We start from the raw sequence: 12,190 nt of genomic DNA on the forward strand, positions 1-12,190 counted from the left end.
GGTGAATCATTTTTAAACTTTTAATTAAAGCCAAAAGTTGAGTGAAAGTATTGAATTTGATGATAAATTGTTCAGTGGCCAATTACAGAGCAGTGAAAACCTATTTTCACAGTCGTTTCGTTTATTTTACCAGACAAATAATTATTCATATTCTGTGATTATCTCTCAGCGGCGTTGGATGGATGCCACTCGTGACATCACTCAACCTGACACATTCTACGTAAAATTCATCTGACAGAGTTGGATCTCCAGAAAAACAGAAGCGCGAAGAGACATCAGCACAACATCTGTTATTTCCAAGAAAACAAGCTTTTGGTTGGAGACAGGTGTTTGTTAAACACGCATCATTAAACTCTCACATCACAACATGTCTCTGTTTCTCCATGAGTCACACTTCAGTCAACAATCCACCAAAGATCTCTTGCTAAAATGCAGAGATGGAAATGACACAAATCTTCTCAGAAGTGACGGTTAAATGGGCTGTAAAATTGAGCATGATGGCAGAAAATAACAGACTTAATGCTGTCGTTTTACATTCCACTGCTTCTTGTGTTTGATGCTGTGCTTGTTTATTGACCTCCACTGAATTAATATCTCAATTATTTCTCCTAAACGTAAGTGAGAGCAAGTGCTAAGATTTCATCGGCGTCTCAGATATTTCTTCTAAGAAAAAGAGTCAAACATCTCAAAAATGTGTCTGTCATCAGAGTTTGAGAAGAGATGTGAACAGGATTTGTCTCGTATTCAATCAAAAGTCAATATTAGTGAAGATCTTAAAATGAACTCAATGTGTCCCGTAGAAATGTCAGGAATAATGCAGTCAGAGAGACGCTCTCATTTCATTGATATGAAAGTCTGGTGGAGATGTTTGAAGGTGAATAAAGATGTGTTGGCCCTGGGGTTGTTTATGTGCGGAGGATCAAACTCATTCACACTACAAAAGCGCAGTTTTTTAAACAGCGTGTCAGAAAATCTCCTTGTTGCGTGTTCTTTTTTCCTGTTGCAAAAAGAAAGAGCAAAGGGGCTGTTTTGATGTCCATGGACAAGTGTTATTAACAAGTAACAGTCGGTTTTCATTTGTGATGTGTTAAATTACACCAGAAACATGTTTACAAAAGAGAGCTACATGTCTTTTGGACATATTTAAAAATGCAAGAAAGCAGGGAATTTTTTATCATTTTGAATTTTTGCACGTGATGCATAGAAGTAAACCTGTGTGATCTATCGTGGCTAATGTCGTCCAGGTCTGTAAAACTAAAGGCATCCCTCGACTCATGTATCGTCTGGTCCTAATCTAGAATTCTGAACCGAGGTCACTGACGGAAATATCAGGTCACACAAATAAATTTCGCTCCTTTAATTCCACGTGTTTGAGGCAGCACTGAGGTTGGCAGTTTAATATGTGTTGCCATGGTGATACGTCAGTGACAATCTATCAGCTTGGCAACAAGGGAGGCTTTGCTGCATCATTTACATTTAGTCATTTATCAGATGCTTTTATTCAAAGAGACTTACAAATGATGTAGAAATTCTGTCATCATTCATCATCGTGGTGTTCAAAACCTGTATATGACTCGAATTGTAGCGGAACACAAAAGAAGAGATTTTGAGAAATGTCTCAGTGGTTTTGTGTCCGTAAAACGGAGGTCAATGGAGTTGTTTGATTATCAACGTCAAATATCAAAATATCTTTTGTGTTTTGCAGAAGAAAGAAACTCATACAGGTTTGACATGCACAATGGCAAAATTGTTATTTTTGGGTGTGCAGCAGTCTAGCTAATGATGAACATGTAGACTCCACACCTTCGGTTTTCATCGTAATTACATCTAAAATGCAAATGTTAGTAATAGTTACACACACAATGTTCCTTTCGAAGAAACATCATTTTGACCCGATCCCTAGAAAACCAAGTGTCTGAAATGAATAACTGTAAGCATCTCTTTTGAGACGTGATGCTGTGTGGATTTCCCCCTCTGTGTCGTTCCAACATTCAAAAGTCTTGTAATGGATTTCTGTCAACTAATTCGTTCAGAAACATGTTTATGTAAAGCTTGTAACAGAATAATTCTCTTTGAAGATGGAAAGCTGTGTGGAGGACGGGGGGCATTTATCTGACTGCCTGAAAAAATCTATAAAACATACCGCTGTGGGTCAGGGTGGGCAATTATTGAAGCGTCATGCTGTGATGTAGAAGTGTGGTTTGAGAGCTGAGAAGCAGAAGTCAAGAGAGAATCGAGCCTCTCTGTGGGTAGATGAGGGTCAAACATCCCGAAGGTTTGGGGGGTCCAGACTTGGAATGAATTCTGAATGATTCGTTAAAGTCTGTAAAAGTCACACTAAATATGGTTAGTTATGTATATTATATCGCACTTGATCTCACACATTGCACCTTTAAGCTGGATAATAAAATATTTCTTGGGTGTGTGTGTTTGGGTCAGTCAGAGGGCAGTGTGCTTAAAAACACCCGTCCTTCAAATTAATATAAATCACAGCTGGATATTAGAGGTGAGAAATCAGTCAGCAAGTGTTGAACAGGTTGCATTCAAGCAGAGACTATAGTCACACTTCCAGCCTTTAGTCTGCTGGAGCTCTTTATGTATTTAAATGTGTTTTTGCTCCGGGAGCAGAACGGTGAATAATGAGGCACATTTGTCTTTCATTGCATTTCAACAGAAAGTTGTTTTGTATGCAGATCAAAGCAATTTAAAAAACTGAGAAAAACAGAACTTTTGTTGGCATAATTCTTTAACTTCACAGCCGACGAAACAAATACAATCTGTGTAAACACTGCTTGCAGGTGCTAGGCTGAGGCGATTTATCCTCTGAAACTGAAAGCGTGACCACAATAAAATGAAAGCGAAGTAAATTACTGTCTGTTTCTGAGACAAATGACCTGAGAGGATTCTCCTCAAACTGAGTCTGGAGGTGTAAATTGAATGTAAATTGTAGAGGTTGAAAAATCTGGATTTAGGTAAATCTGATGAGAAATGATTGAGTTCATAGAGATCTTCAAATCTGTGCTCAGTATGAAGTGACATGTTGTAAAGAAACATCTTCCAAATTTTATTTACTTCCCATTTAATATCTGTGGCATCAAAGAAAACAATTATACAAGTTATCAAATTTACATTTACAATAAATCATCAAGCAGACACTTTGATCCAAAGCAACTTACAAATGAATTGAACAACAGAAGCAATTAGAACACAACAACGACAGCAATGCATAAGTGCAATAAAACTGGTGTCATTAAGCCTACTCCATTATAAGAAGCCAACTACCAAAAAAGTTGAGTATCATCCACAAAGCAGTGGTTATAAAAGCCATGTTTCTTAATGACCGAACCTAGAAGTGTCATGTACAGTTTATAGAAAAGAGTAGTGGCCCAAGCACTGAGCCCTGAGGTACCCCGGTTTTAGGATGTTTAGACCTCGCCACTCCGGAGACTCTAAATGACCTACCTGAGAGGTTAGACTTAAACCCTTGTAGTGCCGTTCCAGAGACACACTTAGGCCTGAGAGGTCGCCAGAAAGATACAATGATTAACAGAAGGTGATTATCAAATAGATCATTGCATTTACATTACATTACATTTAGTCATTTGGCAGACGCTTTTATCCAAAGCGACTTACAGTGCACTTATTACAGGGACAATCCCCCTGGAGCAACATGGAGTAAAGTGTCTTGCTCAAGGACACACTGGTGGTGGCTGCTGGGATCGAACCAGCAACCTTTGATTTACCAGTTCAGTGGTTTAACCCACTAGACCACCATCTCAGTCTCCATTGCATCCATGCCACACAAACAGCACTTTATTCTGTATGTCAAATCTGTTGTCATAGTGACAGGGTATGACTGACAGCTCACCTGTGCAGGGTAAACTGTGTTGAATGTCTGTGTCCAGAGATCATGTCGTTTACACAAATGAAAATCTTTACCATCTGAGCCGCAGTTTTATTTTGATGGATTTTTCTCTCCCATTCAATTCACTACAAACTGAATAAAAGCAGAAGATAGTAGATATTGCTCTAAAATTATGTCATGAAAATCATTGTGATTGCAGCATCAGTGATTATGATCGCCATGGTAACATTTTTTACATTACAATGTTCTAGTGCAAATAAAGTATGCGAATAAGCACATACATGTAGAACTTGGTACTTGACCTAGAAAAGGTCACAACCACCAGCTGGGTTTTTCCAGAGTACTCACAGATACACACACGCCTCACTTCTGCAAATCGAGCGTCATGAGTATCTGTGGGAGTGGATCACTGAGAGGTTCTGATAGACAACGACAGTCCCAGACAGCAGTCTGGATACAGATATCAGCCGTCAATCCCACACAACAGGTCAGCGAGTCTCTCAAGGCAGAATTCAGTCTCCTGTTCTCAGAATGTCATTTCTGCCAGTGCCTTTCAGATCTCGACAAAGTTAAGATTTGCTCAACTTCATGCAAATGGAGTCAGACTACCAATAGGAGTAGAGTAGCGGAGCTCACGTTTCACATTTATAAATGTTTCTAGGACAACCAAAGCTAGGAACGCCTTCTAAAGACCTCATAGCGAGAGGCTGGAGACAGTCTTTGGCGGTCTGCAATCTCGCCTTTAATTTCTGTGGTGGTGCTTAAAGCCCAAAGGTCGTCCCAGGTCAAACGCGCATCTGTGATATTCTGCTCTCTATAACTCACGTTCATCCTTCTGCGTCAGTCTGTGGGATTTTATGTCCGTTTCATCATCCAGCAGGTGAAATTGCAGACTCGCTGCAGGATTTCAGGATCATTCACGCTGGAGCTCCTGCACAAAAGAAAGTGAAAAACATCAGCGCCAGATTTTACGCTGAAATTACTTTTGCATGATAGCAGCAACAATTGTGATCTAAAATGCTTTCGCTCCACCTGTCCATGCATTTGGTTACATTTTGTAAAGTTGCACCAGACGTCCACACAATACCTTGGGAAGTTTTAGAATGATTCGTTCAGTGTTGAAAATGATAAATCAGGGTTGGCAAAAGCATTTAAAGAACCAGGAGAACATTTAGCTTCTCTCAGTGATTCACACTTTATTCTCATTCCACACATAACTGCTAATGTCAGATGGTTGGCGTTTCCCCATCTCTACGCCCTCAGACCCCTGCTGATGTCTTATCCGGCAGCGTCTGTGTGTTTCATCTTGCTCGGCTCTTACCCTGTAATTTACACCGGATCTGATTCTCAGTGCTTATCCGGAGGAGACAGATTCTGTCCATCCTTTACTTTAAAACAGTTCTGTCATTCCAAACCTTCATGACTTCCACAGAACACAAAAGATATTTTAAAGAATGTCAATAACCAAAGATCGCTGAACTCTATACAATGGAAGATAATGAACAAAACCACTGGCATTTCTCAAAATATCTCCTTTTGTGTTACACTGAAGAAAGAGTCACAAACAGATTCACAAACACATGAGGAGGAAACGATGACCGATTTTTCTTTTTTTGTGATCTATGCCTTTAAGAATGTTTATATAATCTAATAAAGCAAATGGCACAATCAGATGGGCGGGGATTCTGGAACTGAGGTAAGCGGTTATGTTTTGTATAGTCTTATGTTTGAATAAGATGAACAAACCTCTCAATATTATGAACTTCAGAAATTGTTCATAACGTTAATAACTAAAAATGTATAATGTTCAATTCATCTTATTTAAAGCAAAAAATGAACCTAATTGATTCTATCTAATTTGAGGAAAAGTGAGTTTAGCAAAACACAAAATAACTTTGCACTTCAAACAAATGAACAAATTAAATAAAAGCTCAGTTTTAATCCGCTACATCACAAACCCCCTCAAGCAATTTCCCTCAATTTTCATTGGCGATTAAACATCGAGATGATGATTTCCCCTTTAATGGACCTCTGTAATAAAAGACTGATAACAGAACCGATCCATGTCTTCAGTAACACTCTCAGAGTAACACAACAGCATTCAGTTCTTACTCTCATAAAACCGTATAGATGAAATCAGAAGCTAAACTGTGTGATCAAAGGAAAGACTCAGAATTAAAGCCTGGAGTTCATTTAAGGGCGTGTACGGTGGAAAAGCACATCACTGTTCTCTTCTGCTGAATAAAAGAAGGCGAGGGAGAATTTAATGTGCCCTGAAGTGTCAACCCCGCTCGCTGGACGCTTTGCATCTTTAACAGACTGAGAGATGAAGACTCTATAAATTCACTAGAATCTGTGACATCTCATGCAGTTTTGCTTCTTCAGTAGAAAAGGATGTTGTTTTATGGATGTTTTACTGGAAGACACTATAAAATCATATTTTTTCAAGACATATTTTTTTTTTGTGAATGTCCAAAATACTTCTGTTTTACTCCGTTCATGCAACACAAATCTGGATTTGGTTCTGTTGAAGATGCTAAACTCCTCTGAACATGTTGACATGATTGAAGAACGAGACGTCTGCAGGCTTTTCATTATTTTCAGACTACAGCACCTGAATTTGCATGACTCATTTAAGAAGATTAAATCTCTGCATTGACAGAAGTGACAGGTCAACATGTCTGCAGTGACTCAAACATTAAAAGATGCTTCAAAATATTTCTCATATTTTTAGATCATTTTTCTCTGAAGAATTGAAAAACACTGAACCATAAAAACTGTACATGCCATCAATTATAATTCTCTGTGATCATTTAAAAAATTAATAGATTTTAATATTAACCTTGGACATTAAATTCATACAACGCAAGAGAAAACTATGTCAAATTATTTCCTTCATAACAAATTCAAACTAACAACTGGATTTTAGTAATTCAAGTTTTTAGTTATTGAGTAACAACATTAAATAATAAGTAAGCTTATAATTGTCCAAATTTATAAGCAGAGTCACCAGGTATAATTTTGTGGAAATTTTGACTGCATTTTACATGAAGATAAGCACAAAGTAACCTGCAATTCTACAGTTCAAATGCGGTATAGATGCAAACGTTCTGGACTTCATCTTTTAAAAAAAACTGTATATCTTGATTTGAAGATGTCGAGAGTTTAAAAACATGAATGTGAAGTGAACCGTAGCAGGAAACATCACAGTCCATCGGCAGCTCTAATGGCTTTTAAAACGTCACTTCAATGATGCAGAAACGCCACAGTGATGTCTTCATGACTCTGTCACCGATGCTGAGCAAAGACAAATTTTAACATCAGCAGGTGCTACATAAAACAATAATGACATGTCGAGTGGAGCAAAGCTTTGTATTTAATTCATCGTGTCTAGAAACAACTTTAAACATCTTTGAATGCTTTAGACAGAGATTTAATGCCTTGACACCATCACATCTGTTCAAATGAAACTATATAAAAAAAACGTGTGCGGAAGATGGAAGGTTGCCAGGGCACTGCAGTGTGGTTGCTAGGGTGTTTTCAGTGGTTGCTGTGCTTACTTGTCCAGCTTAAATGTCCCCTCTGGTCTGGAATTCATTGGAAGAACATGTCTTTGAGGGCGGTGAAGGACACAGCGAGATCTTTTAGAGTTAGAACAGCTTTTATTCTTCTGTTTTTCTTTATTGTGTCTTCTTAATTTAAGTCTGGATAGTGGATACACACATTTTCTTTGCACAAGGACAAGCTTTATTGTAACCCTGTAAGGTGAAGCACAGCAGGACGACAGACATTATTTGAGCAGACATCACTACTGAGGGCCAGAAGAGAAATACAAGCTTCTAAGCGGACCATTCAAGGTCAAATATAATCTTTACATTTTACTACGACTTCAGCATTTCTATATTGTTGTCAGAATGGACTTTTATCAGTCAAAAATTATCTAACCAATATCAAATTAAATAACTAACACTTCTTATCTTACACATCATATACAAGTTAAACAACAACAATATAATATAAAGCCAAGTGCATCATTTACTTCATATTACAATATAAATGCATAATATTTGATAACAGTGTTATTAATTTAGCAAAATAAGTGCACATTTTTAAAACCAAGCTGATCATTTTACAAATTAAATACATATTTTATAAATATGTTTATCTATTTACAAAATAAATGCATACTTTTTATAATTTATAATTTTGCTAAATAAATGCATATTTTTAAAACTATGTTAATGATTTTTCAAAATAATATTCATAATTATGCAAATTGAAAATTGGTATGTCTGTTTATTATCTTAAAAATGCATAATTCGTATGTTAATCATTTTACAAAATAAAAGCACATTTTTATAAGCATGTTTATCATTTTAAATAACATTTAGCGAACATTTTGTGCACCTGTCGCATTTGTTTTATGTTTTTACATCTTTCATAATTCACATCTTTTCACAAGTCATTTAACAGTCTCGAAATGAAAATGGCCATTCAGTATTTTACTTAGTCTTTCAGTAAAAAACAGAATAAATCACAATTGCGTCTGAAAAATACCTCAATTTCTAACATTACGACTATTTGTTTATGGTGACCCAAGATCACACACTCAAAAGAAAAATCATTAAATAAAATGTAAAAGATAAAGCGTTACTTGATCTGTAAAGATCTTCTGCATTCATCACGAAATGTAATGACATTGAAGAACACGTGTGTTTTCAGCACGGACAGTTGTGGGCCTGGAGACCCTCCAGATCTGTTTATACGACATAAGAAAATGGCTTTGGTGAGTAAATAGTTAAACAAATACAGCACATACATGTACTAGTCAAAATTCTACAGTAATGTACAAGACAAATAACTTAAGAATATTATAAATATTGAATATTATATAATCAACAATATGAAACACATCCAGCACTTCTCACAGCTTTCAGTATATTTCAGCCCTTCCCATCATGCATCTGGGTTTTAATGCAGTGTCCATCCATCCATATTAAGCAAACTCCTGCTGAGTTTCAAATGTGTAAAGCTCAACTCTCGGCTCTGCAGAAAAATCCATTTCATTTAAATTCATGTTATACAACTAAGACGCCCGACATTAGTGAGGTTACGGCATACACGTTTTCCTCCAAAGCCCTGTTGGTTTTCATTATTTCTCATTATTCCCTGTGTTCTTCTGCAGAATCTGGTGAACTGGAATCACCTCACATGAGAAAGGTTTTAATAACATGCACAGAAAGTCAATTGGATTGGAATGATGTGGGACTGAAGCGGTGAATTGTCTTCATCATTGAAGCTCAGCGCTTGCAAAGAGAACAAACCACAGCAGAGATCAGCAAGAGATACTGTCCTGACATGATCTCAAATACAGCAGCGTCCGCAGAGAAATTCAACTCATTGAAAGAAGAATGTTTGATTTTCTTAGTTGGAAAAGCTTTAAAAGTTTTCTAGGGTGCAGATTATAGTCTTAAGCAATAATACACTGAAATTCACTGTTTAAGCCAAACACAACTAACACAACCACATAACACACAACCTTTGCATGCAGACGCTCTGATAGTTCAGCTTGTCTCCAAAGGCAAATGGAAAAGTTATAGGCTGCGACAGTTGAATTTCTTATTCATGAAATACAAGTGAATGTCCAGAAACTTAACGCTTCTCTTCGGTTTCGTTTGCTTGTTATCAGAAAAAAATCTACAAGCACTATTGTTTGTGAATGTTATTTGGGGGTCATAAAAGAGAGAGAGGGGTGCGCATGCGTAATGTAAATCTCCCTCATACACACACATACACACACACACACACACACACACAAGCACGCACACACAAACCCTCTTTAACGCCTTCAGATAAACAAATACCCAGATAATTGGTTATTGTCAAAACATGTACTATACTACTATTCATCTTCATTGCACAAGGAGACTGTTTCTGATCATTTCTCTGTCTACAGGTTTATCATATTCTGTAAACTCTAACACGTAAGAGACCAATCACAACAGACTTTGTTTTTAAACAACCTTCAGCCTGCGAATTTATCTGCAACATAATACCAGAGCAATATTCTCATGTGGAGTTGAAATAATGAGAGGATCTCACAGGATGAGCCCTCACGAAAAGCTGTCGAGCCCGAAGCCACCCGAGGAAATCACTGAAAACATCATCGTGTGTAATTACAGTGTGTTACTGAATTGAAATCACACACAGCGACGGTGAATAAAGACGCCGTATATTCTCACCGCACACACAGACGACATCTGCAGGTGCTTTTCTCTGGAATAAAAGACACCTGCTATAAAACACAAGTGTAACTATGTAACGTGGTCTTCATTTCTCAAGACCGGTGTGCTGTTGCAGTTTTAAAGGATCAGACTAGGTGGACATGAAAAACAGATTATACAGACAAAACAAATTTATTAGACATATATTAAAACAAAAAAACTCTGATAATAGAGAAAAGAGAGTAGTTGAATTTAACTGAAGTAACATGCTCAACCTATCCAGCACACACAAACACACACACACACACAGGCTGTTCTGGACCCAGCATTAGATTGGCACACACACGGGCATCAAACAGATGGTATCGGTCATCTGAGAGCATCTCCAAACTCATTCAGCATCTGCTCCTCTGATGGAGGACTCACAGGTTTCTCTCAGATGGACTGAAGATGTTTGGGGAGAACACCCAGTCCAAGTCAAACACTTTCAACTGTTTAAAATTCAAGAACAGTCAGAGAAAGGCCAGTGGATTTATCTCACTTACTCGAGGAACAGGGGGTGGCTTAGCCTTAGATTACATCTGTGTGTCAGAGAGAGAGATAATAAGCTGAAGAGCTTTAATCGATGTGTTAAATCTTTATAAAGCTTCAATATTTAAATCGGTTTCTTTATTTAAAAGTAGTTTTCGTGATTGGATTTTAATTTGTCTCAAACTTTCGGAGGGCATTTACACCTGGTTGCACGCGTCTGCATGTTATCTGTGAGTTAACATGTATAGCATATTTTTCTATCACCAAACAAAACACGTATGACTTAATAATATTAATAATAATTTGATAATACGTTTTTAAATAACTATTATAAAAAAATATATATTTAACTTAAATAAACATAAAAAAACCATAAAAAAAACATTCCTTTTAAATCGTTGAACTGATAGTTTTAATCGGTCAAAACTTTGACAAGTCTTTGTATCCTCGGTAATTTACTGAAATACCTTTAAGTTGAGGCACTCAAACGATAACTGAAAACAAACTAAGTTAAACTAAAATTTATTTTATACATCAACAAAACTCAACAAATAAATAATAAAATGACAAAAGGACATAAAATTGTTGTAGGGGGACTGAAAACGGATCTCAAAGTGCAATTTTTTGATAACGCCAAAGTTTTCGTTTCCATGTAAGCTGAAAGACGGAACTTTCTGAAAACGATGACCTTGCTCAGTCGCGCGTGTATAGCCAAAACAATATGGCGGCTTCCCATACTGTAAGCTCTCGCTGCTCGACTATGTATTAATGTTTCCCCAGCAAAATGTGGATCAATAATACCAGCGGAGACACATCGTTTACATTCGCCAGACTTTAAACACACATTTACATTGACCAACAGTATTAAAAAGCATGTTTGGCTTCTAGCTGTGCATGTGCCAAGGCATGTCCCGTTTCTTAACACAACAACATCGCCACTCACTGACCTGGAGTGCTTACTGCAGCTTTTCATTCGTTTTACTGGATTAGTGTAAATACAGAACGTTTCGATAATGCGGTCATGTGTACGTGAAACTTTTAAAAAACGCAAAGGAAAAACTTCTGTTTTTCATCATGTAAACGTTTTCCAGGAGTTGGAAAAAACACTTTACTGTTTAAATGATTTAATACTGTGTTATCAAAGTTGAAAAGCTATTTAAAACTTTTTATTGGTTGGATATTTGCAAATCTTGTGACAAACACAAATGAACACTAATAATAATGATTTAAGAAAATATGTAAATCACACACAAAAAAATCTTTATATACAATTAAAGCGAAAACAAAACGATAATACCTTGTGTACCCCTATTCCAAATAGTCCAACTTTAGAAAGAAAAAGCCTGAATTTATCTCGCTGGTTTTTCATAAGAATGAAACATCCAACAAGAGGATTACAGAAGAGCTCAGTGTGAAACTCATAACTCACTCACGCTCAATAAACACCAAAGTCTCCACAGAATGACTTTAAATACAAAAACAAATGAACACCAATGACATTATTTTCACTATGAAGAATAATCGACTAATTACTCTCATTAAAGTTTCAGACCTGTTTGACTTCAATAAA

At 36.8% G+C, this 12,190-nt stretch overlaps 1 long non-coding RNA gene across 1 annotated transcript in view; it reads right to left on the minus strand.

Moving 5' to 3' along the window:
• Window positions 1–3,224: 3,224 nt before the first annotated feature.
• Window positions 3,225–12,190, minus strand: part of LOC130413746 (uncharacterized) — a 37,156-nt gene continuing 28,190 nt past the window's right edge. Inside the window, exon 4 of the long non-coding RNA XR_008905530.1 lies at window positions 3,225–4,796. This is a non-coding gene — a long non-coding RNA (uncharacterized LOC130413746). The remainder of the gene's footprint in view (window positions 4,797–12,190) is intronic.

This window comes from Triplophysa dalaica, chromosome 24 (genome assembly GCF_015846415.1).
Source record: "Triplophysa dalaica isolate WHDGS20190420 chromosome 24, ASM1584641v1, whole genome shotgun sequence".
Taxonomy (NCBI): domain Eukaryota; kingdom Metazoa; phylum Chordata; class Actinopteri; order Cypriniformes; family Nemacheilidae; genus Triplophysa; species Triplophysa dalaica.